General features: G+C 37.8%; 1 protein-coding gene across 5 annotated transcripts in view; it reads left to right on the forward strand.

Annotated features, from left to right (window-relative positions):
* Positions 1 to 23: 23 nt before the first annotated feature.
* The window catches only part of ARFIP1 (ADP ribosylation factor interacting protein 1), a 108,850-nt gene continuing 82,444 nt past the window's right edge, over positions 24 to 26,429 (forward strand). The window contains exon 1 of one of the 5 annotated variants that reach the window (XM_032332538.1): positions 24 to 280. The gene's annotated coding sequence lies outside the window, so the exon portion shown is untranslated. Of the gene's footprint in view, positions 281 to 2,406; positions 2,496 to 26,429 lie in introns of those variants that run through there. The other 4 variants (XM_032332534.1, XM_032332535.1, XM_032332537.1 and 1 more) reach the window with 4 other exon arrangements.

Here is a 26,429-nt window from a genome sequence, read left to right on the forward strand (position 1 = left end):
TCCGGTCTCCTCACTTCCGGCTCCGCTGCTCGCAGTGTTGGTGCTGCAGGCCGGCTTGAGAGGCAGCCTGTCTTGAGTGTCCTCGGCGGTTGGTCAGTGTGAGGCTGTGACAGCTGCAGTTGCTCCCCGCCCCCGAGGATCCGAGGTGCGTGGGGGGAGGGGAAGAAAGAAAAGGCCCAGGTTGCGTTTCCGCTCGCTTGGTGCCAGGTTTGAGGCGATTCCCGAGAGCAGCGGCAGGGATAATCCTCGACGTGAGAGCTGCCAAGTTCCCCACAGACAGGTGAGGGCGGAGCCGGTCCGCAGGGAAGGGACGGGGCGGGCTAGTTCGAGGTAGTTGGCGGGGGCGGACACGTTGCTTCTGGAGCTTGCCATTCCGGACTTTCACTAGACACTTCTGTCCCTAGGCTGTGCTGTATCTGCCCAAGTATTCGGCCTTTCGTTTCTGCCCCAACCCCCTGTGTCCCGAAGCAGCCGGTGAAGAGGGAGGACTGGCCCTTGCAAGGTTGCACTCTCTCTCCTTGCATGCATTGGATGGGAAAAGGGGTGGCGGGATCCAGGTCTTTCTCGACTAAGTCTCTCGGAGTGGGCCACCTTCAGGTTTGATGTCCAGTCTTTTTTTTTTTTTTTTTAAACCCTCCTGCGCCCTCTGCATCCCCTACTTCCTCTCTCCCGCAGTGGGAGGAATGGAGATGGTGATAGTCCCTCCGAGAGGTTCACGGGGCAGTGGTGCAGGGAGGAGCCTTCCTAAGAAACGTCCCAAGCCTGAGGACGGCCAAGGAATGCTGGAGTTTGGGAAGGAAGTCGTGCTGTCGTCTTCTAGTCGGCTCCTTTTTGCCAAGTTACTGTTTACGTGTCTAGGAAAAGGAAAGAGGTTTTTTTGTTTGTTTTTGTAAAGAACAGTTTCTAGACGCCTTTCCCTTTTACTTTATTGCTTCCTTTCTTTTGTTTTTATCTCCCTCCTGAACCCTTTGATCTCAAAAAGTTTATAGTTTACACTTCCTACAGATCCTCAAGCCATCCCCTTTTAGGATTTCTGTCTCCTCCCTTTTGTTTTTTCCTAGATTAAAGTACGGAATTTCTCTAACTCGGTTCTTACTTTTTTGTTTTCCTTGCTCAACATGACCAACACCCTCTCCTGACCACTCTAACACTCCTTATCTGAGAAAATAGAAAATATTTCTAATTTTATTTTTTGAGTGAAAATCTCTGCGTTAGTTACTTTCATTCCTTTTCAAATTAATAAATGCGTTTGCCTTAATCCTGGTTTATGCCTTTGGGGCCCAGAGTCTAGGAGTCCATAATTTTCAGGGGTCTCCTCATCCCCATCCCTGAAATAATACACAGAATTTTGAGTGCATGGGCAGGGGGAGTTGGGGGAGAATGTCCATTAACAAAAATCAGATCCTCAAAGGAGATACAAATCCTCCAGATAGCTTAAAAATCATACCTAGGGTCTTGTTCAAGTTAATGACAACTTTTTTTGTGGAGCTTTTATTTTTGCAAACTAAATAGCTTGTATTGGGAGAGTAGAATGCAGAGATTCTAACTTTATGCTGAAATCTCTTAACTGCTTCAAAATGTCCGTGTTTCTAAATTTTTTCCTAGACCTAGAGAAGGAAGCAAGACTGCCCACTTATTTAGTTCCTGATTTGTGGTTTTGAGGTTTCTTTTTAGGGATAACTATTTGTGGCTGTGGCCGATGCTGTGGAGATCCAATGGATTTATAAATTAATGTGTTTATATTATTTTTTAATACATATTAGATACCACCAACCTGCTAGGTACAGTTCAGAATAAAAAATTTAAATTTCGGTTGTCCTTTGCTTTCATTTTCTTGTTTTCCCTTGAGACTTTGGCTTTGCTAGGAATGGCAAAAAAGATGTTTCAGTAGTGTAGTTCTTAAATTTTTGGTATGTTGCTGCTTGTCATCTCCTTTCCTTCTCTGTATTAGGTGTTTTAATGGTTGTTCTTTCATGTGAGTAAGTTAGTATCCCTCCAAACTAACTTACTAATTTGGTTGGGAAGTGTTTACCGGTTGAGGGTTGAAGTTCTAAATGTTCGATACTTGTTTCATAGAATGTTAGAACTTGAAGAGACCTATGCAGGTTATCATAGTTTGTGAAGAGTCATTCTTCTGCTCTTCTGAAGAGATTCTTCTGCTCACAGAATTATTTTCCTGTAATCTAGCGTCAGTTGGGGGAGCAGAAAACATAACTTTATAAAGAGTAGATTATGCTGAATTTGTTTCTTCCTAAGCTTATAACAAAGTCAGCAGGTAGGTTATATCTGACACTTTACCAACAAATAACATTTGTTTGCTTACAGTGTACCAGGCATTATGCTAAATGTTTTACGGGACTCTCTCATCTAATCCTCACAGCAACTTTGTAAGATGGCTAAAATCTCCATTTTATAGATGAAGAAACTAAAACTAAGTGATTAACTGAAGCCAAAGTAATCTGCTCAAGAGCACACTGGTGGATCCAGGATTGAATGTAGGTTGTTTGCTTCAGACTGAGCTCTTAAAAGTACTACTCTAGATTGCTTCTACTGTATTTTCTTTATGTCATTTTTGGCATGACTTGGGGGTATCTCACCTTACTTCCTATCAACTGTTAAGAAAAGAAGATCTTTTCCCTTATTAATCTTCAGGAGTTGAACACCTTTTTGAATGTCATACCTAAAAGTTAGGACAGAAAGAAATGAACTGGGCAAAAGTCTATGGAATGTTTATTTGATAGCGTTTTCCCATGGGGATGGATATAAATCTGTGGGTATGTTGAGTGTGTGATGTATTATGCCATGAGGAGTGGAAAGTGAAAAAAGATTTTAAGTAATAAACTTGGCTTTGTAAGAGTCTGGAGGTATAAATACATCCAAGAATGATAAATTTGGGTTGGAGTAGGGAATAAACTCAGGATGAAGGAAGAAATAAATTCAGCAGGGAATTTTTTTTTTAAGATTCATTTGTTTATTTTTAGAGAGAGAGAGGACCAGAGGGAGAGAAAATCCCAAGCAGACTCCAGGATGAACGTGGAGTCCAACTTGGACCTCCATCTCACAATCCTGAGATTAGGACCGGAGCAGAAACTAAGAGTCAGATGCTTATCTGACTGAGCTACCTGGGCGCCCCTCAACAGGAAATTTAAGCTAAAATATGGCTATGGATGAAAGAACTAACTATGTATATACAGAGTGGAAAGCGCTATTCCACATAATATGAAAGGTGATGACTTAGGGACCATGACAGTCTGGAAGTCAGATATGCAACAGCATTAGTTCTAGGGTATATGAAAAAGACTATAAAACAAAAGAATCTGAAAATAATCTTGTTATCTTTGGTCTACTAGCTTTAGTCAGCCATGGAAACCACTGAATAGCTATTGCGGATTCTCAGCTATTGTTTACAGAAGTATATATATATATATTTCTCTTTCCTTTATTCCTTTTCTCTTTCTTATGTTTTTTATTCTTTTCTTCATGATTTCTAAGCCTTTGTCTTAGGGTGTTGCTGGAAATAGCTCAAATCTTTTGTGAAAATATGGCAACATCTTTGCCATATTCTCATCTAAGTTTTTATTTTTTATTTTTTGTATATCTGTGATAGCTTGGGCTAATATCTCCTTGATATTCAGACTTGATCTTTGATCTTTTAGGGAACTGTGATGCAGTTTTTGAAGCAGGATCATGAAAACAGTGGAGTTGGTGATGAGGCCTAAATATCCAGAGGAGTCAGTTGACCCACTCATTTCTGCTAGCATGAGATAGTATTTTTTTTAAAGATTTTATTTATTTATTTGACAGACAGAGATGACAAGTAGGCAGAGAGGCAGGCAGAGAGAGAGAGGAGGAAGCAGGCTCCCTGCTGAGCAGAGAGCCCGATGTGGGGCTCGATCCAAGGACCCTGAGATCATGACCTGAGCCGAAGGCAGAGGCTTTAACCCACTGAGCCACCCAGGCGCCCCGAGATAGTATTTTAGAACAAGGTTTCCAGACTTTTCTACATCATGGTGGGAATGATTTACTTATAGGGCAGATTATAGCCTGGCTCTCCTGGCTCCCTGAAGGCTGAGGGAGGGGTCAGTATTTCAGCACATCTATAATTCATTCTTGGCACACCAGTTGGAAAGCTTTGCTTTGGAGAAGAGGAATATGTTACTCTTTGTTTAATACCTTTTGTTTATTTAGCATCTAATAATTTACAAAGCACTTTCATACTTTCATTTTACACCAGTTTTTTTTATACTCCATTTTATTCTTGGTTCTACTGCAGTCATATCAAGTAGGTAATATTACCATGTTAGAAATGAAGAAACTGAGCTTTGAGATAAAGTGCTTTTTATGAGGTCACACATATAATAAAGAGTCCTTGAGAGTTAAATCAGTGGCCTGTAACCTCCAGGATGGCCAGGACCCTACCTGTTTTGTTTAAGTGCTACATTCAGGGCCATTAGGGCAGTGCTAGGTACATAGAAGTCCATAATAGCTGTCATATGCTAAGTGCTACTTTGGCTAGACATTATGGTTTATAGATGCTATATGTTAGGTATTCTTATTTTTATTAACAAAAGAAGAAACAGGTATGGAAACCAGCAGAGGTAATTAGTCCAGGGTCATCCAGGCTGTAAAGGAAAACCACAGACTCATAACCAAAGTTGCTAGCTCGAGTTTGTACTCTTTTCACTATAGTGATTGATTTCATGACATTTTAGGGTAGAGATTGGGTTCCATTTAAAGTGTGTGACATTGGTGGCAAAAGGTGATGGTGGTAAAGGGAGCTAGGCAAGTGGACTATCAAAGTGTTTATTTTTGGCAGTTTTGAGGTTGAGTTCTAGAGATGGTGGCCGTCTTTTTAAAAAGATTTCCAAGGTATTTTGAGTAGGGGGTGGTATAGAAAAGTAATGTGCTACATACAACTCAGCGACTTGGGCCATTGGTGCTCTGGGTGCTTCTACTAAAAGGGTTAAAAATATAGATTCTCTTTGTATATGACTAAATATCAATTATAGGTTATTTCTTAAAGGTAGGTTTCCAGATTATTTTTATTTGTACTTTCTGTATTTACTAATTTTTCTGTGTGGCATATTAGTGACTTTTAAAAACATTTTAATTATACAAGTAACATATATTCTTCAAATTCAAATAATATCATAAGCAGATGGAATGAAAGTTTCTAGGGTTCTAATCCCTCTGTCATCCACACCCACTGTCATTAATTTGCAGGGTAATTGCTGGGGATTAGATGAAATAGATGAGGAATTTCTAAACTAGCTCTAATACTGTAGCACTAGCTACATGTGGCTATTTAAATTGGTTAAAATAAAATAGGAGTAGAAATTCAGTTCCTCGATGCCACCAGTCACATTTCAGGTCTCAGAGCCACATGTGGCTAAGTTGCTACTTTACTGTGTAGCGCAGGTATAAAACATTCCTGACCACGTAGGCCAGCTCTGCTAAAACTTTAAAATACTGTATGATTATTGACATAATTTCTCTACTGTTGAACCAGGGTTTTAAAAATCTCTGTATTCCCCATGGTGCCTAGCAGTTTTTGTTTTAGTTGATGAAATGCTAACTATGCTCTTTCAGCTTTTTGTTTTAATAAATCCAGATGGTCAAAGTCTAATTTTTTTTTGGATATTTGGGGATTCTAGTTAGCTGCTTTTCTAGGATAAAGATGACAGCTTTTCTAAGGGTGTATTTTCTATCTCCTCTGAGCTCTAGACCTGTATATTTTGCTTTCTGGTTAGCGCCCTCTTTCAAGTATAATAAAGGTATCTCAAATACAACAGGTCTAAAACTAAATTGATTACCCTTCACCGCCACCCCCCCAAAACAAAACAAAACCAAAAACAAAACCCCAGATATTCATCCTCTTTTTTTGTTCCTTATTTCAGTGAGCAACTCCATTATCTTTCCTGTTGTAAAATCCAGAAAACTAGGAGTGGTTCTTAATAACTCCCTTTCCTGTATACATCCAGTCTATCAACAAGTTTTATTAATCTTACTTTCTGAAATCTCTTGAATCTGTTTACTTCTTCCCGTTTCCACTACCACCACTTTAGTTTGTTACCATTGTCTTGCCTGAAATTTCTACAGTACTCTCCATTCATTTCTGCCCACTTCTGTTTTGGCCCCTCTCAAATCCATTAACCATCCTGGAGGCATAGTGGTTTATTTTGAAACACTCATCTGCTTGTCACTCTTCTCTCCACCTCCCCAGTCTTTCTATGGCTTCCCATTGCTTCGAGGATTAAAGTAAAACCCTTTAACCATGGTTAACTCATCCTCACCCTGCAGCCTCATCTTTTACCATCTTCTGCTTAACTCTCCACTTCAACTATGCTGGCCTCTTTTTAGTCCTTTGTACTTGTCTTGCCCTTTGCCATTACAGAGCCTTTGACAAATGCTTTTATCCCTGTCTGGATCACTTTTTTACATTTCACTTCTCTTGTTAGCTCCTAGCTGTCCTTCACACTTCAATAGAAGTTTTGTTTCCTTAGGGAATACTCAAACCTCCCAGAACACATATTTACCACAGTTAAAATTTACATATTATGTGTGATTGGATGATTGTCTTTCTCTTCCATTGCCTCCAAACTCCTTGAAGATAGGGACCAAATCGTACTTTCTTTTTTGGCTCATTCTTAAATCTAGCTCAGTACCTGATATGAATATTGAAAACTAATTATTATAAAATATAGCATAGTATTCTTAGATTATATTATAATAAACTCTTATTTTAAAAGTTTTAGATTTATAGATTTATTGCAGATAGTGTAGAGATTCCTTTTACCCCATGCCCAGTTTCTCCTATTATTAACATACTGCATTAGTATGGTACATTTGTCACAATTCATGAACCAGTATTCATATGCACTAACCTGTGTTCAGATTGCATCAGTTTTCTCCTAACGTCCTTCTTCTACACCAGGATACCACATTACATTTAGTTGTCATATGCCCTCTTGGTTTTGGTTTTGGTTTTGTTTTGTTAAATAAAGATTTTTATTTATTTATTTGACAGAGATCACAAGTAGGCAGAGAGGCAGGCAGAGAGAGGAGGAAGCAGGCTCCCTGCCGAGCAGAGAGACCAATGCGGAGCTCGATCTCAGGACCCTGGGATCATGACCTGAGCTGAAGGCAGAGGCTTTAACCCACTAAGCCACCCAGGCACCCCTGCCCTGGGTGGCTCGGGGTTTTGACTGGTTCTTAGACTCCTTGATTTTGATTACTAGTTGATAGTTTTGAGAATTACTGGTCAGGTATTTTGTAGACTAACCCTTAATTGAGATTTGTCTGATGCTATTCTTAGGATTAGACTGGCTACTGTGTTTTGGCAAGGAAGACCCATAGAGGTAAAGTGACATCGCCATCGTATCAAGAATAAATACTATCAATGTGCCCTACCACTGTTGTTAACCTTGGTCACCTGGCTTGAGATAGGGTTTATTAGGTTCATCCTCTGTAAGGTTACTGGTTCCTGCCACTTTGCATATTGTACTTTTTAGAAGAAAGTCACTGTTAGATGGAGTACAAGCTTAAGAAGTAGGAAGTTATGTTCCATTTGCTTAATAGTGGAGTATATATGTGAATTTTTTGGAATTCTTCTGCAAGGGAAATTCATCTCCTTGTCCTCATTTATTAATTTATTCAATCATTTATTTATTTTATGCTTTGACTTATAATCCAGTACAAGCTCGGATTGCTTCAGCTTTGGCTGTTGAGAGCTCTTTCAGTGGATTTTTATATTCCTTTGACATATCCCCATCATTGTGAGAATTTTGTTGTTTGGTTTGTTGGTGATAGGTTTTTTTGTTTGTTTTTTTTTTTTAGCAGATCTGTACTTTCTGGCACTACTAGATGTTCCAGGCTCATCTTGTATATTTCCTGCCCAAGTCCTAGAAATCAGCCATTTCTCCAAGGAGTGCTGGTTCCCTTTATTGAAGAATGGTATTAGAAATCCATACCTGGCAGCTGTGTGTGCTCATTCTTGCTGTGGTTGCTTCTAAAAAATATACACCACATAGAATCTAATAGATTCTTCCAAGATGAAAGAAAGAGAGTCACTTTTCTTTAATATTTAGCGTGGTAATCAGTTTCTGGAATAGCAACAATACAGTAGTCTAAAGAAACTAAGCAAGTTTAGATTAATTAAGCGATTTTGCTCCTTCTTGCTTTTAGTTTTCCGTATTTACTTCCTTACCATTGTCTTTGACTCAGCAGTCAGAACTCCTTGGTCCCATATATTATAATTATTTATACTGTTTCTCCAACTTTTTTTTTCTAAAGTACCCCTAGAAAGATGTGTCCCTTTTCAGATTTTTTTTTTCTCGATGTTTCTTTGGAGACTCCTATTTTATTACAAAAATTCAAGAAATTTCTTAGAAGTCTTATATGTATTGTTTTATTCAAGTGAATTTTGCTTTACATCCCATAATATAGTATTTTTTTAAAAAAAAGAATGTAAATTCTCATTCTAGTATGATGTGCTCTGTTTATCCTGTTTATGTCTGCTCTATTTATATCTGTCTTTCTGTGCCTTGATCACACCATTTCAGACTCTGCGTGGCATGTCAGTACCTTAATTTGAAAAACTCCTGGCTTCTGTTCAACAACTCTTTTCCCATACATAGTTAGTGTTAGACTTCCAGTCTTTCACTCATTGGCATCATGAAGACTGTAAATGCAGTTTTCTTTTCTGGTATCCATGGCATCTTTTGTTTCCTCTTCCAGTGTCCCGGCAGATCTGGTACCTCCTGTCTTCTCTTTCTTGGGTCCTAGGAAAAATCCAAATCCATTTAAGTATTGTAGGGCATAGAATTCCCCCTCATTAAATTCTGTTTAAAGTCCTTATATAATTTCCCTCTGCATACACCTAGTTCATTCAGTTTATGGAGATTAAAATGTGATTTTCATAGCAGAATTAAAAACAGTCCCAAACAGTTGGATGAATTATAAACTTCAGGGGATATTATTTATACACTTTTTATAAATGCTAATTAATAGTTCACTTTATAGGTCATTTGTTCTTATACTTCATTATTTAATGAATACCTCTGGCTGATTTATAGAAGTAGAGCCCCAAAGATGACCTGAGGCATTTTTGGCCTGCAGTACAAACTGACCCATGAAGCCTGAGCATAAATGGTTGTTTGAAATTTATTTTTTTATAATTTTTTAAAAATTAAAAAAATTCTTTTTAAGGTGTTTATTTATTTATTTGACAGAGATCACAAGTAGGCAGAGAGGCAGGCAGAGAGAGAGAGGGGGAAGCAGGCTCCCTGTTGAGCAGAGAGCCCAATGTGGGCTCAATCCCAGGACCCTGAGATCATGACCTGAGCCGAAGGCAGAGGCTTAACCCACTGTGCCACCCAGGCGCCCCAATGGTAGTTTTGTAACAGCAGTTTATCATTCTATTTTGAAAACAGTTTTTTTCAATTGTATTTATTCATTTGATAGAGCATGCATGCACACAAGCCGGGGTAGGGGCAGAGGGGGAGGGAGAAGTAGGCTTCCCACCGAACAGGGAGCCTGACGTGGGTTCTGTACCAGAACTGTGGGATCGTGACCTGAGCTGAAGGCAGATGCTTAACTGATCGAGCCAACCAGGTGCCTCTATTCTGAAAACAGTTTTTAAAGATAACTGAATTTATGTAAAGATCAAAAAACACGTAAGTTAAACAGTATAGGTTACAAGTTTTTAACTTTTTAAATCTTTTTGTTCCCATGTGTATTAGTTATCAAAGTTGTTAAAGACTTCTAAAAAATAAATATGAAGGTTACAGCATTTAAAGAATATAAATAAAACATAGATTTAGTACTTACCTCTGTAATTCTCAGAAATTTGATTTGTTTCTCTATATGCCTAGGATTATTCAGCCTTTTCTTGAGCTGAATAACAGTTATATATTTTCCTAACAGGTGCTGCTGAGGAATACAGGGGAGCACATGATAACTCCTATTTTGCTTTTTTCACTTCATATATGTGCTGGAAATCATTCCATATCATAGAGAACTTCTTCATTTTTTTTTTAACAGTTGCATAGTACTCCATTCTTTGGATCTGCCATAGTTTATTCAGTCATTTTCCTATGTACAGACATTTAGGCTGTTTCTAATATTTTATATTTATGAAGAATACTGCCATGTCTATATATTTTTGTATTGTTGGAGGTGTATTCCCAAGATAGAGTCCTAGAATTGAGATTGTTGGGTCCAGCAGTAAATCCATATGTGAAATTCTTAGGCATAACCAAAATTCCCTCCAGCATGGTTGTACCAATATGTATTCTCATCAGCAAAGTATGAAAGTGACTTTTTCCCTTATTTCCTCACTAACAGAATGTTTATTGTTATTTTAAAATTTTTTTTGCCAATCTAATAGGTGAGAAATGGTATCTTGGTGCTGTTTTAACTTGTACTTCTCTGATTGTGAGTGAATTTGAACACTTTAATATTTTGGAGGGCCATTTTAATACCATTTTTTTGTGTGTGAATTTTCTGTGATAAAGTTTAATTTATAAATTAGGCATATTAAGAGGTTAATAACAGGGTTTCCATAGGTGGCTCAGTTGGTTAAGTGTCGCCTTCGGCTCAGGTCATGATCCCACAGTCCTGGGATCAAGTCCCACACTGGGCTCCCTGCTCAGTGGGGAGTCTGCTTCTCCCTCTGCCTGCAGCTCCCCCTGCTTGTGCACGTGTGCTCTCTCTCTCTCTCTGACAGATAAATAATTTTTTTTAAGATTTTATTTATTTATTTGATGCAGAGAGAGATCACAAGTAGGTAGAGAGGCAGGCAGAGAGGCAGGCAGAGAGAGGGAGGGAAGCAAGCTCCCCGCTAAGTAGAGAGCCCAATGCGGGCCTCGATCCAAGGACCCTAGGATCATGACCTGAGCCGAAGGCAGAGGCTTTAACCTACTGAGCCACCCAGGCGCCCCCAGATAAATAATCTTTAAAAAAGATTAAACCAACAGTAATAAAGTAGAACAATTATAACAATATACTGTAATAAAAGTCATGTGAATGTGGTCTCTTTCTTTCTCCAAATATCTTATTATACTGTACTGTACTCAACCTTCTTCCTGTGGTGATGTGAGATGATAAAATGCCCATGTGATGAGATGAAGTTGATGTCAGTGACATAGATGTTGTGATGTAGTGTTAGGTTGCTATTGATCTGACGGTATGTCAGAAGGAGGATCATTTGCTTACAACCACAGCTGAAACAATAATATCCCTAAAATATACAGTAGTCCCCCTTTAGCTAAGGTTTCACTTTCTCTGGTTTGTTGCCCAAGGACTTGATGAGAAATGATGTTGAGAAAGTCTCTCTTGATTCCTTTCTCCTTGAATGTTGCATTTTGAATGGATGTTGAATTTTGTCAGAAGATCTCAAAATCCGTGAAGAAAACTATATTTTCCTTTAGATTTATGAATATAGTATATATTAATACACAAATCAGGAAATTGAACTAGTCTTATATTCCTGGGAAAATCCTACCTGTTCATACTGTATTTTTCTAATGTGGTATTGGGTTCAGTTTACAAACCAAAATTGTAAAATTTTTCCCTCCATAGTATCTCAAAAGTAAACATTTGTTTCTTTGTATTATAGTACCTGACATGGTGCATTGTAATTTTTTATCTGTCCCCTTAATTCAGAGTACTGGTAAAATGTGAATTCGATTTTACTCTTCTTTCCCCTTAGCGCCTAGCAGAGTTCTTCATTTATAGTTGGCTTTCTGTAAATGTTGTTGAATAAGTTAGAAGCTGAAGTAGTCTATTAAACTTTTTTTTATTAAACTTTATTTTAATGAAATCTGGGTATAGTGTTTCACTTAGAGAATGAACAGTCATAATCAATTTAAAGGAGCACTGGCGAGGCAAGTAGAAGAAGCCTGAGTTCTGGTCAAAAACTTTGGGTTTATGTAGGCCATTAATAACTAATGTTTTGGCTTCAGATATCTTTGGATGTGAGTTTTTTCATCTGTCAAATTAAGCTGATCCTCTGATCTTTTAAATTTTGTTTCATATCTAAAATAATTGTATGAATTTATTTCTTAATCATTGAGGTCTGTATTTCTATATTCTGCATACTTTTTTTGAATTGCTTACCTGTTATAATCAATAGATACTCAGCGTGATTATAGATCATCTTCTGGAGCACATTATGACGGCAGATAAATTAGTCATGTTACAGAATATTTGTTAAGAATATTGGTGAGATTATACAACTTTTTAAACTAAATTATTTAATGTGTGCTTAACACATTTTACTTTTAGGTATGTCTGACTGCAGCAATGATACTACAACTCTTGGGGCATCTAAACCAGGCACAGAAGTAGTCAAGTCTAATTCTGAGGTGATTGGATAGTATTCCTATGTTTTTTGAAATCAGCCCATCTCAGTCAAAGTTTTAGACTGTCCAAATTGACTCAGTTGATCTAAACATATGACTTTGTGAATAAACTCTTTTACACACATAGACATAGGGAGTGGGAAGAGAGATTTCTGCAGTAACGGGAAGTAAGTTACCATTTACTTTGGGCATCTGAAATTCTAGAATACACTTGTCACATAAAGATGAATGTAAAAGTTGGGGTCAAAGTATAGCTTTTAGGGGCACCTGGGTGACTCAGTCATTAAGCATCTGCTTTCAGCCCAGGTCATGATCCTAGAACCTGGGATCAAGTCCCGCATGGGGCTCCCTCCTCAGCAGGAAGCCTGCTTCTCCCTCTCCCACTCTCCCTACTTGTGTTCCCTCTCTTGCTATGTCTCTCTCTGTCAAATAAGTAAAATCTTTACAAAAAAAAAAAAAATACAACTTTTAAGTATGAAATGAGGTTTCCGTTGAAATAATGTAGTAATAGGTTCATTTTTGAACTTGTCTACTCCCATATACTGTCTTTAGTTAGGTATATATCACAGTCCTAGTATAGAATTCTTTAAAACAACACAACATCCTGAGTTCTGGACTTTACTTCTGACTCACTGAATCTGAAGCTACAGTGATAGGCATCAGGCCATGTGGTTTTTGGCTTTTTTTTTTCTTTTCAGAAGTTCTACAATTGATTCTGACCACTTTGATGTTTCAATGAACCACTAGTTCATTAAAGAGGAAAAATATGAAAAAAGTAAATTTTGTATTAAATTCAAGTTATCAGATGTTTTTGAATACTTAATACTAGTAAAACTTCTCATGTTATAATGCTTAACGATTTACAGAGTAGCACTTTCATGTTGTCCTGTTTTGAACCTTAGAACAACTTGGTATCATTCTGTTAGGCACTAGAACAACTGTTATTTTCCCCACTTACTTGTTGAACATACTTTCAGAGATAGTGACTGACTTAGGGGAATTGGCACGGCTGGAGCACCACGTGGGGTCTTCTGACTCCAGAGGCAGTGTTTCTGAACCAGGTTGCCATCAGTATACATGCACAGTGCCAGGTGCAGTATTTTCTCAAGTAAGCCAAGACACTGTGAGTCTATGTGAAAGCTTTAATGTGGGATTTAGAGCTAGGTAATTCTAGTCCTAAAGACAAAGATGAGTTCTGGTTGGCAAAATAAGTATTACCTGTGGAGGATTCGGGATTCTTTGTGATTTAAAATACTTTGGTTATATACTGTTTGTCAAAACAATGTTTTAATTATATTTAGTTCAGAGAAACTAGGGAAGTGTGTATATTGTATTTATCTTAACTGATGGATTTGATTCTTTATGACCAGATCTCTGAATCTTGCTGTTGAGAGATGATCAGAGGAAATTTGATGCTGTGAATTACAGGAAGGATTGGCAGCCCAGCCAATGATATGATTCATAATAAATGAAAGTATTGTGTTTTTGTGGTTTACCAGTTTGAGTTTCGGCTGTGAGAATGTCACTCACATAGATGCTAAACTAGTTACTTTAATAGAGAGTTAAACCTGAATGGTGATGATCTGAAGAAAACCACTGCCAAGTAATTGTGAAAATTTGTATGTATATTAACATTAAAATCCATGTTACGTATTCCCTGCATTTTTCACCATGTCCAATGTGCAGTGTTCACAGGTGATTTAAAAAAAAATCGGGTGTGTGACTATAGTCTGAATTTATGTCCAAATTTTAAAAAGTATTATGTGAGTTTACAGTTAAATAAAGAAGGAGTTAAGGATATATTTTACTTTAAAATTCCTTGTTTATGCTGTACATGGATGGCACAGTTGGTTAGGTGTCTGACTCTTGGGTTCATCTCAGATTTTGATCTCAGGCTTCTGAGATCGAGCCCTGCATCAAGCTCCATGCTCAGCCTGGAGTCCACTTAGGACTCTCTTCTCTCTCTCCCTCTGCCCCTGCTCCCTGCACACTTGCTTTCTCTCAAATAAATAAATAAATCTTCAAAATTCCCTATTTACGGGGGCCCTGGGTGGCTCAGTCGTTAAGCGTGTGCCTTTGGCTCAGGTCATGGTCCCTGGGTCCTGGGATCAAGTCTCGCATCTGGCTCCCTGCCCTGCAGGAAGACTGCTTCTCCCTCTCACACTCCCCCTGCTTGGGTTCCTTCTCTTGCTTTCTCTCTGTCAAATCAATAAATGAAATCTTAAGGAAAAAAATAAAATCCCCCTTTTATACTGGGCATTATATAAGACTGATGAATTGTTGATCTTTACCTCTGAAATACATAATACATTATATGTTAATTAGTTGGATTTACATTAAAAAAATAAATAAAATTCCCCATTTATTAGTATTCTACTAACTTGAATCTGCTGTTTTTCAAAATCCAGATGAAAAGTTTTTCGGGGGGTCAGATTTCCTTAAAATAATTTTTCTTTGAATATATCTTTATATGTATTATGGCCATTAACATCTTAAATGTTTTATGCATCAGACTTTTCAGTAATTCAGACTAATCTTCAAGCTTGGTGCATCATTGGGGTCAGTTTGTTGAATGAATTCTCACTCTACTATTATAAAGGATATATGGATGTTGGTTTCTTAGGAATAGAATATTGAGGACATGGGTGATAGTTTTGATTTCTTTAAAAGCAAAACAAAACAACAAGGGGTTTTGGGTGGCTCAGTGAGTTAAGTGGCTGACTCTTGGTTTTGGCTCAGGTCATGATCTCGCTATCCTGGGGTTGAGCCCTGCATCCAGCTGTGTGCTTGGTTTGGAGCCTGCTTCAGATTCTTTCTTCTTCCCCCTCTCCTTCTTCCCACTTGTGCATGCTCTCTCTCACACAAATAAATAAATAAAATCCTTAAAAACCGCAGCAAAAATTCTAGCTTTTTGAAGTGAGCCCAAAACATTGTCAACCCTGAACAAGAAGAGACTTAAAGTTCATTTAGGTTCTGTAAGGTGAATTCCCTTGCTCACAATCATTCAGCTTGTTAATTGTAGAACCTAGGATAATTTTCTAGCTCTCAAAGAAATGATCTATCTGTTAAAATATCTGTCTCATTAGTGACCACAAAAATGCTTTCTTCTTTTATGTGTGTGTGTTTTTAATGACATCAGTGTTTTTTCTTTTTAAATTAAAACAAAAGAAAGAAAGAAAGCACGAGCTTGGCTTGCTTTGTACTCTAGTCCAGTCTTGATTACAACAGATGAAGGTGGCTTGTGTTCTTTGTGTTTTTAATATTTAAACTTCCTACCTTGAAACATGTTTAAACTGCTGATTCTGTATCTGTAGAAGAAATAATGGTTTAATAGGCACCATTCACAGAGTCTGTTAGATGCCAGACACTGTACTGAGTTTTACATATGTATTATCTCATTTAGTACTATAATACCCCTGTTTGCATTTGAGGTGTTCTCCCTCATTTTACAGATTAAGCAACAAAGACCTGAAAAGGCTAACATAGCTAATGAGGAACAGAGCTGTGATTTAAACCCAAATAAAAGTGGAAAATATGAGTAAATTTAAGAAACTAAATAGGGAAGATATCAGTTAAAGGTAAAAGCAAGGATATTGGGAAAAAAGCAAATAAGGTATACTTTTAACAAGAAAAAAGGAAAGAAAGAAATGTGTGTTAGGTATTAGCATGTTCTAGGGTTTTTCCTGAATTCTTCTTTTCTTCAGTATAGTAACACTAATACATACACCAATTTCGATTATCCAAAAAATATATACAAATATTTGCATTTTTCTTTTGGGATGCTACAAAGGGAATACAGATCCTGCATTCAAGATACATGTTGATTAATAGAGGAAATTTTAAAATAAATAAAATGTAGAGTAATTATGTCTTTAGAGTGATACAAATAAAGAATTGTGGCAGTTCAGAGGAATATCAGCCAGGGACGTCACTGCAGGGGTGGCATTTTAAACTGAGTCTTAGAGTGTGAGTAGAATTTTAGCCTATGAGTGATGATGGTCACTGCTTGAACAAAGGCATAGAGAAAGGAAATTCAGAGGCATATAAGGGAAAGTGGGAATAATTAAGTTTGATTTAATAGGGTATCTGAAGAAGCATAGTTGATAGAAAGAAGATAGTCCAAGTCATGGAAGGATTTTGAATGTCAAGAGGAGTTTGCTTTTATGTTGTAAACATACTGAGAAGGAAGACAGATGTTAGACATATACATAAATAGGGGTGCCTTGGTGGCTTAGTTTGTTAAGCGTCTGCCTTCAGCTCGGGTCATGATCCCAGGGTCCTGGGATCCAGCTCCAGAGGGGCTTCCTGCTCAGTGGGAAGCCTCCTTCTCTCTCTCCTTTTGCCCCTCCCACCAGCTCGTGTGTGCGTGCATACACACACGCACACACACACACTTTCTCTCTGTCTCAAAAATAATCTTTAAAAACATTTATACACAAATAATTTTATAATTAATGTAGTCTTTACTGCTATAAAACAGGTAAAGGGGATAAAGAATGATGAAAATTGCTGATTTCTGTTGGTTGGTCAGAGAAGGCCTTTCTTAGTTGATGTTTTAGCAAAAACCCGAGTGAGATGAGAGAGAGAGTCACATGAAAATCTGGGAGTATGAACTTCCCAGAAAGAGGACACAAGAGCAAAAATAAGATTGGTGTGTTTGAGGGGCAGTGGTGAGGGCTCTGTGGCTGGAACTGAGTGTCAGTGGGAAAGAGTGGGAGGAAATGTGGTTCCCGTGGTAGCTGGCAGCTGAGATTGGCTTCATACAGAAACAGGGTGAGAAAGTTGGGGGAAGATTTGAAATGCAGTGGTCAGGTAGCACCTAGTTGAAAATACAAGACAAATTAGGTGTTGATACTAATATAGTAAAACATTTTTAAGGGAAATTTGTAGTATGTGAAATAAAGGTTAAGTAGGAAATGAATTCCCATATACTTATCATCCAGATTCAATAATTACCTGAATTCTACCTCATTTGCTTTAGCCATTCCTTTATCATAGGTTTGAGAATGATCTTTTCTTTTTTTTAAGAATTTATTTATGTATTTGGGGGCACTTGGGTGGCTCACTTGTTAAGCGTCTGCCTTAAGCTCAGGTCATGACCCCAGGGTCCTGGGATCGAGTCCCTCATCAGGGCCCCTGCTGGGCAGGAAGCCTACTTCTCCCTTTTCCCACTCTTCTCCCTATCTCTCTGTGTCAAATAGATAAATAAAATCTTTAAAGAAAAAAAAAAGATTTTATTTATTTATTTGAGAGAAAGCACAAATGGGGAGCAGCAGAGGGAGAGGGAGAAACACCTCCGAGCAGGGAGCCTAACCCGGAGCTCCATCCCAGGACCCTGAGATCATGACCTGAGTCAAAGGCAAACGCTTAACTGACTGAACCAGGTGCTCCGTCATCTTCCTTTTAAAATCATGAAATTACCAAGATAGATAGACTAAAATATAAAAGAACAAAGCTACAAACAATAACATTTGGATTCATTTTCAACCCTGTCTTGATACAGGTCTGTTTTAGAAAAGCATAGGGAGGATATCCATAGTGAAAAAGTTAGCAAGGGTAGTTGTGCTGGTAAGTATTAGTGTTGACAGACCTATTCCAGTATTTGTCCTTTTGGAGCCTAGCTGAAACCAGTGTGCTATAATTATGACTTTTTTTTTTAAGATTTTATTTATTTATTTGACACAGAGAGAGATCACAAGTAGGCAGAGAGGCAGGCAGAGAGGGAGGGAGAAGCAGGCTCCCTGCTGAGCAGAGAGCCCGATGCGGGACTCGATCCCAGGGCCCTGAGATCATGACCTGAGCTGAAGGCAGCGGCTTAACCCACTGAGCCACCCAGGCGCCCCTAATTATGACATTTTTATGTAATAGGGCATTTTCAGTTTTCCAAGCAATTTCTATTTGATTCTAATAGAAATTCAATTTCTATTTGATTCTAATATATAGGTAAGGTTAATAATCTCATTTTATAAGGAGGAAATTGAAACTTAGGAAAATAAAGTGACTTTTATAAACTTATGAAAAGGGATAAGGCTGTTCCTTAAATCCATGTTTCCTGGTATGTTGATTAGTTCTCTATAGACTTCACACAGGAAGCTTATTTATTCACCTAATACTTTTGAACCATGCTGAATTAACACTTTATAATAAATACATTAACTACTTTTTAAAGAAGGTCATAGTTTTACTAATGCAGAAGGAAATTTCAAAGGCTATTTGAATTATGAGTTCAATGTAATTGCTTTCTCTTTTTGTAGGCAAGCAAAAATGTAAATAATTTCATCTGACACAGAAGGCATTTGTGCTTTTTGGTATTGGAACAAAGTATGTTCTCTGTTGACATGCATAATTAGTCCACTAAACACTGCAACCTTCATTGTTTGAAGCCATAACTAGAACAGTTAGAGTTAAATATTTGTGGCTACTTTCTCTTCTCTTTTCACACTGTTTACTTTCTTCATTTCTCTTTTGTCTCAGATTGACTGGAATTAACAGTTTAGTCCTTTAAATTAGCAGAAAATATAGCTACGTGTTAGAACAGTGTACCTGCTGAATATATGCACCAGTGAACGGAGCACAGGAAATATTTCACAGTACTTTTTAATGATTTTTCAAGTACCATTTGTAAATAGTAGATTTAAGAAAGAATTGGAAAAACTTCAAGCTTAATATTATATCACTTTATTTTTGCTTGCTCAGTGGTAAATTGGAGTAGAGAACAATGTTAAATGTGTGTGTTTTGGGAGATATAGTACCTTGTGTAGTTGCAGAAGTCCAGAGCTTTGACAGGTTCTTTTACATCTTTTTAAGAAAGTTTCTACCTTGTTTCTAAGCATTGTAGAAAATAGGTTTTACCATTAATAATGTAATAAATTGATAACAGGAAGAAATACATTTCCAGTATGCCTTCTCTTTCATTTTTAAGATAGGTTTTTAATCTGGGTAAATTTTTGTTAATGTGGTATCTTATTTTCCATACGATGTTCACCTGTAAATGCTGACTGTCATATGTAAAGCTTTTATAAATGTTAATGTCAAGATATATTTTGAATAAGAATTTGAAAAACACCAGTTGTGCCAGAAGAAAATTACAGGAGCTTTTTTTCTTTTAGCCTAGGTCTTTGGTAACTGCAGAAAAGGCTATAGACCAGGAATTGTATAGATAGGGAGAAGTGTTGCTGTGCATCCTGAAGGTGAAGATGAAGTTAGTAGGTATTTGGTTCCCTACCTGGCCAAATTGGAGAGAGCTGGAGGAGAGAATGGTATGAGAAGCAGCTGGAGGAATAGATAGGGGAATAGGGGAGTAGGGGAGTAATCCTCCCCCCTGCCAATGGAGTTGGTCCATGCTTTGGAATGGGTTATCATTATTTTTATTACATTAGAAGTAAGAATTAAGACTCATGGGACCAACTAGTGTAAGAAGCAATTTATAGCATCAGGCTCTTTACAGAGTCTTCCAGCCTTGACACTGGGACATTTAGCTAGATGATTTTTTATTGTGGGGGATTATCCTGTGCATTGCAGGATGTCTGTTAACATCCCTGTCCTGTCCCTTCAGGGTGCCAGTAACACACCATCTCCACCATTAGAATGTGGGGTATGTCTCCAGACATTGATAAATGTTTTTGCAAGGGGTGTGCAAAATCAGCCTTGGTTGAAAACCATTGAGTTATTAGGATCATTGATAGCACATACATTTTTTCTGGCAGTTGATGCCATTTGCAATAACAGACTAAGTGTCCTGAAGCTCCTGATTCAACATGTCTGAGGTTAATTCTGCATTTGCCCACAGTGGGGAGTGGGAAGTTCAGGATACAGCTGTCTCTAGGACAGTGGTGTTAGCAAAAGACAGCACTAATGATGTAATTGGAGGCTGATGCTTCATTCTCAGTTGTTGGAAATGAAGATCAGATAAAGACAGTGCTACTCTTTAACTGTGCATGATGATATGGAAATAGAAGAAACAACAGTACAAGTTGTCAACATTAAGAAAGTAGTAGGTTGACTCACATAAATATCTGAATGCATATATTTGGTTGGCATGGCCCAATGATGTATTTCAGTCACCTTTGGAAAGGTAGTATAATGTAGAGGTTAAAAATCAGGTCTCTGAAGCCAGACTGGCACATTCAAATCCCAGTTCATCACTTGCTAGCTGTATGTCATTAAGCAAATTTCTTACTCCTTCTGTTTTCTTACCTGTAAAACAGGAATAACAATGCTACGTACATTAGAAGGTTGTGGAGTTGAATGAGATAATGCACATAGAGCGATTAGAACTAGATCAGTTAATATATGAAAAAGAGAATAGTGCCTGACACATGGAAGTACTCCGTAAGTGTTAGCTCTTAAAATTCTTATAGGGCTCCATTTGCAGAGGGTACATTGCTTAAATTGTTTAAGTTCCTTAACCTTCCTAGTCCTTGTTCTCTTCATCTGTAAAATTGGGAAAATCTCATCTACTTCACAGGGCATCTGTGAGGGTTAAATGAAATAATTAATGTGATGTGCTTAGCGCAGTGCCTGGCATGTAGAAAGCAGTCGATGAAGATCAGGTTTTCAGTTACTGTGTTAGATTAGGGAACCATGAAGTTATCAAACAAGTTTCATAACATTCTAACGTTCTGAAAATTTCTAAACCCTTTTGTAGTTTTCACTTGATACCCCGAAACATTCCTAAGACCGTTTTCTATTTATTCCGTTCTTGCAGCTCTGATGTCAGGTCTTACACTGCAGGCAATGAAACCAACTCCAGCTCATTTACATGGAACTGACATTTGCTAACAGGATAGGAGGTAGCTTACAGAATTGTCAGAAAGATTGGAAAGCCAGAATCAGGCTTCTTGCCTAGGACTCTGCACCAAATCATGACTCAGCATTGTTTCAGTAAGGGTTCCAGTGCTGTCATTGCCTAGCACCACATGCAGCTGCTCGTACTGCGAGCCCTCCGAGCTGTGGTGCGTAGATGCCGCCGCCAGCATGCCAGCCCAGAATTTGAGCTTGCTGAAACTTACCACTGCTCCGGAGGACATTCTTCCATCGCTCCTTCTTATATTTTTTATTTATTTGACAGAGAGAGAGAAATCACAAGTAGGCAGAGAGGCAGGCAGAGAGAGGAGGAAGTAGGCTTCCTGCTGAGCAGAGAGCCCGATGTGGGGCTCGATCCCAGGATCCTGGGATCATGACCTGAGCCGAAGGCAGAGGCTTTAACCCACTGAGCCACCCAGGCGCCCCCATCGCTCCTTCTTAGCACTAGTTTCTGACTCTAAGTCTGGGGCAAGTGCCTTTTATTTGACAGAACGTAGGTCATATGGTAGTGCCCCCAGAGCTTGGAAAACAAAGAATAATAACTTAGACAGTACTTCTTATAAGTCAGGCACTTTTCTAAGTACCTCATATATATGTTTTATTCTCACAACAATTCTGCAAAGTAGGTACTATTATCATTTTACAGATGAGGAAAGAGGACTTCAGAAACTTGCTTAAGGTTACATAGCTAGTATGTGGAACCCAAATAATCTGGCTCCAGGCAGTTGCTTGATTATCTGGTGTTTTGAGCTTTTATATAGTGGGACACAGGTTCTGCCTTTCCCTGGCTTTACAATTTGGAGGATTTCCTCAACATTAGAAGGGGTCTGTGGCTGGGCAGCCAGAAGTAGTAGTACTCACACACACGCACGTGCATGCACACACACACACACACAATACTTGGCTGAAGTCTGATTTGGCAAACTACTTATTGCCTTGCTGCTAATTTAAAAGATCTAGAAGTGTCACTGGATCTGATAAACAGGGATTTTTTTTTTCAGTGCTCTTCCATTTTTTATATACTCTCTTAGAGTGCAAGTGCTTATGATTTTCAGACTGGCTTAAGCAGAGAATATATCTGTAAATATATAATCTGCAAATGTAAATATAAATCTGTAAATATATATCTGTAAATACATAATCTGCAAATGTAAATATAAATCTGTAAATATATATCTATAAATATATAATCTGTAAATGACACTTAGGACTGTGTAGTGATTTTTATAGTGAGAAGATATTGGTCTAATATATTTTTGTCATGGAAACATACTTTGGAAAACAACAAACTTCATTTGCTACTAGGTTGTAGAGCTGCAAGTCAGTCCTTCCTTAAACACAGGTACTATGATCAGGACATAAACCTACCCACCACCAGACTGAGCTCTCTGAGTAGATTTGGGGCTACCAGGAGAAATGGATCCTCTACCATTAGAGATGATAGAATGGAATTTTACCCTTCCTTTAAAAAAGAAAAAAAACAGTTTGAGATAAAATTTTCGTATGATAAAATGTACCCACTTAAATACATAGTCCATTGAGTTTTAACGAATATATGAACTTGGGAAACCATAATCATAATCAAGATAGAGAATGTTTCCATCATCCTAAAGTTTCTGTGTCCCTTTGTAGTCAGTCCCTCCCTCCCCCTGTCTCAAGGCAACAGCTGAGATTTTGTATGTGCTATAATTCTATATAAATGGGATCACTTAGTATTTCTTCTTTTGTGTCAGGCTTTTTTTTGGCTTAGCATTATGTTTGGAGATTAATTAACAGTTACCTCGTTCATAAGGAATCCATTCTTTTCTGTTGCCGAGGAATATTATGTTATGTATATATGCCACAATTTGTTTATCCATTTACCTATTGATGGACACTTTTTTTCTAGTTTGGGACGTTTATGAATAAAGCTGCTATGAATATGCTTATAAAAGTCTCTTTTGGTGATTTTAATTTCTGTGGTGAATGATTAGGTGTAGAATGGCTGAGTGTATATTGGTATGGTCAAGTGTATATTTACTTCCATAAGGATTTGCTAAAGTTTCTCCAAGTGAAGTACTTTTTTACATTCCCTCCAACATGTAAATTATGCAAATTCCAGGTGTTCTTTACCAACACTTGTCAGTCTTTTTAAACTTCAGCCCATTATCGTGGGTATATAGTTGTATCTTAATTTGGGTTTAAATTTCATTTCCTTGATAATTAGTGATGTTGAACATCTTTTCATGTACTTACTCGCCTTTCATATATTTTCTTTTGTAAAGTGCCTATTAAAATTTTAACCAGAGTTTGAGTTTGAGTTAATTTGTCATCTTATTACTAAATTGTAAGACTCATCATATTATTATGTACATATTTACATATTTTGAATACCAGTCATTTGTCAGATACATACATTACATTTATCCTCTTCCAGTCTGTGGCTTGCCTTTTCATTTTTTTTTTAATGGTACCCTTTGAAGACAAATTTTGATGAAGCCCAGGTTATCAGCATTTCTCTTGTATTGTTTTATGCTTTTTTGTCCTAAGAAATATTTGCCTACTTCGTTCTTCCTACAGTCTCTGTGTCTCTGCTTACATTGTCCATCTGTTCATGTATGCTGTCTACTTTGTCCCTTATAGCCCTTAGCATATTCATCATAGTTGTTTTAAGTTCCCAGTCTGATAATTCCAACATCCCTGCCATATCTGGTTGTGATGCTTGTTCCATTTCTTCAAATTGTGTTTTTTGCCTTGGGTAGGCCTTAAAATTTTTTTCTTGATAGATAGGATATAAAAGGAGTTGCTGTAAATAGATCTTTAGCTATGTTGTAGAGTATGGGAAAAGGGAAGCATTATATAGTCCTACGATAGGACTCAATCTTTTACTGAGCCTGTGCCTCCAGAATGTGAACTTCACAAGTGTTTCTCAGTTTTTCTCTCCCTTGCTTAGGTTGGGACAAGATAACTAGAGAGTGCTGAATTTGGTTACTTCCTTCCTGAGGTTGGTTAGGGGCTGATTGTATCCAAGCAGGTTAGGTTCTGGTTTTTCCCTGAGGCTAGGCCTTGTTAAGAAGAACAGAGTAGTGGGGTGCCTGGGTGGCTCAGTCGTTTAAGCATCTGCCTTCTGCTCAGATCTTGATCCCAGGGTGTTGGGATTGAGACCGCATGGAGCCCTGCCTCAGGCTCCCTGTTTTGCGGGGAACTTGCTACTCCCTCTCCTACTTGCCCTGCTTGTATTCCCTCTCTCACTGCGTCTCTCTCTGTCAAATTAATAAATACAGTCTTTAAAAAAAAAAAACACTAATCCCTTTCATGAGGGTTGTACCCTTATGACCTAAGTACCTCCTAAAGGACCCACCTCCTAATACCTTCACATTGGGCGTTAGGATTTTAACATGTGAATTTGGGGAGTGGGGGCTACAAACATTCAGACCATAGTAAACCTTAAATAACATGAATCTTAGAAGAGATTCTCATTTTATTTCTAAAGGATGTAATTATTCCCCAAAGCCTTTCATATAATTATTTTGAATGTTTAATTTAAATTTAAATTCAAATTCAATTTCAGTTTAAAGCATGAGTGAAGTACTATGAATGGTTTTTATCCAGGGAAATGACATGGAGTTTTTGGTTTTGAGCCCTATTCTGTCAATTTTCATATTGGCTATTAATTTTCACTTCTGTAATTAATGTTTAGTAAGTGATGTTTCTAAAAGTAGGTCATTCTTTGTGGGTAAGAGAGTGAGCAGATAATAGCTGGAATATTTGTATATCTCTTGGCAAACGAATATTCCTATTACTGCTTTATGGCATAAAGTTGTATTTATTATACTTTTCATTTTCAGGACATTTGTTATAAACTAAAACAACACATAGTTTTACTGTTATAATTTTCTCTGCTGTGTCTGCACCATGAACTATTTGTCCCTTTCTGCATCTCTTTTGCAGTGTTTTCTGCCCTTTAATTTTCCATTGGATGCTTCTCTTCAGTTTCTCTTTCCCTCTTACCAGTTCATGCCATCAACATCCCTATACTGTTAACTCCCAGATTTATGTGTTCTGTCTGAGGCTCTAGACCTGCATTTTGAAATCCCTCATGTAATGGTAGACTTGGAATACCCCACATTCTCAAATTCAGAATGTCTACAACACAACTCATTTTCTGACCTTCGCAAAGCCAAATAAACCTCTGCTTTTCCCACTTCGGTGAGTGACATGTTTGTCTTTCTTATTGTCCAAACCACAAAGTAGGTATGGGGCAGGAGGAGGCATAGGTCATCCTAGATGTTTCTTCCTTTTTTGTCTTCCACAATCCAATCACTCTATAAGTCTTTTCTGCCTTTTTTTTTTTTTTTAAGATTTATGTATTAGAGAGCGAGCACAAGCAGGAGGGGCAGAGGGAGAAAGAATCTCAAGCAGGCTCCATGCTGAGCGTGGATCCCAACTTGAGGCTCATGATCTAATGACCCTGAGATCATGACTTGAGCCAAAATCAAGATTCGTACACTCAACTGACTAAGCCACCCAGGCGCCCCTCTTCTGCCTTATAAATAACTCTTGAATCCACCTTTTTCTATTCCCACAACCTTAAATTAGATCATTATTATTTCTTGAACAGTAAAATAGTGTCTTAAATAGTTTTTGTGTGTGGAGTTTTTTCTTCTTTCCCTTCAATCTAATCTCCCACAAGACTGCTCTCTAAAATAAATTGATCAGGCTCTCCTGCTGCTTTCTTCTTACCCCTTTTAGAATGAAGTCCACGCTTTGTCTGGCATTTTGAAGCCCATCATGATAGGCTGCTGCATACTTTTCTAGCCGCCTTGTTACTTTATTTTTAAAAACTTAATTTTGATAAGATTTCATACTGAAAACTTAAACTCTTTACGCAGATTCACCAACTGTTGTTTTGTCCCATTTACTTGAACATTTTCTCTCTGTGTATATACAACTTCCTTTTTCAATCCATTTGAGAGTGATTCACAAACATCATGTCCCTTTATTTCTAAGAACAAGGACTTTCTCTTATAGAATCTCAGTATGTTTATCAAAATTAGAATATATAATTAGAAAATTGATACAGTGCTGTTGTTTAACCCACAGTTGTTCTAATAATGTCCTCTGCAACTGTCTTTCTCCTTGTTTGTGAACCAGTCCGTATTGTACATTGTACTTAGCTGTCTTTGAAGTCTCTTTCATGCAACATTTCATCTCTTTGTTTCTCATGAGCTTAAGCTTGTTGAAGTATACAGGCCAGTTTTTTTACTGTTTCCTTAATTTTTA

The sequence above is a fragment of the Mustela erminea genome, chromosome 2, assembly GCF_009829155.1.
Source record: "Mustela erminea isolate mMusErm1 chromosome 2, mMusErm1.Pri, whole genome shotgun sequence".
NCBI classification, from domain to species: domain Eukaryota; kingdom Metazoa; phylum Chordata; class Mammalia; order Carnivora; family Mustelidae; genus Mustela; species Mustela erminea.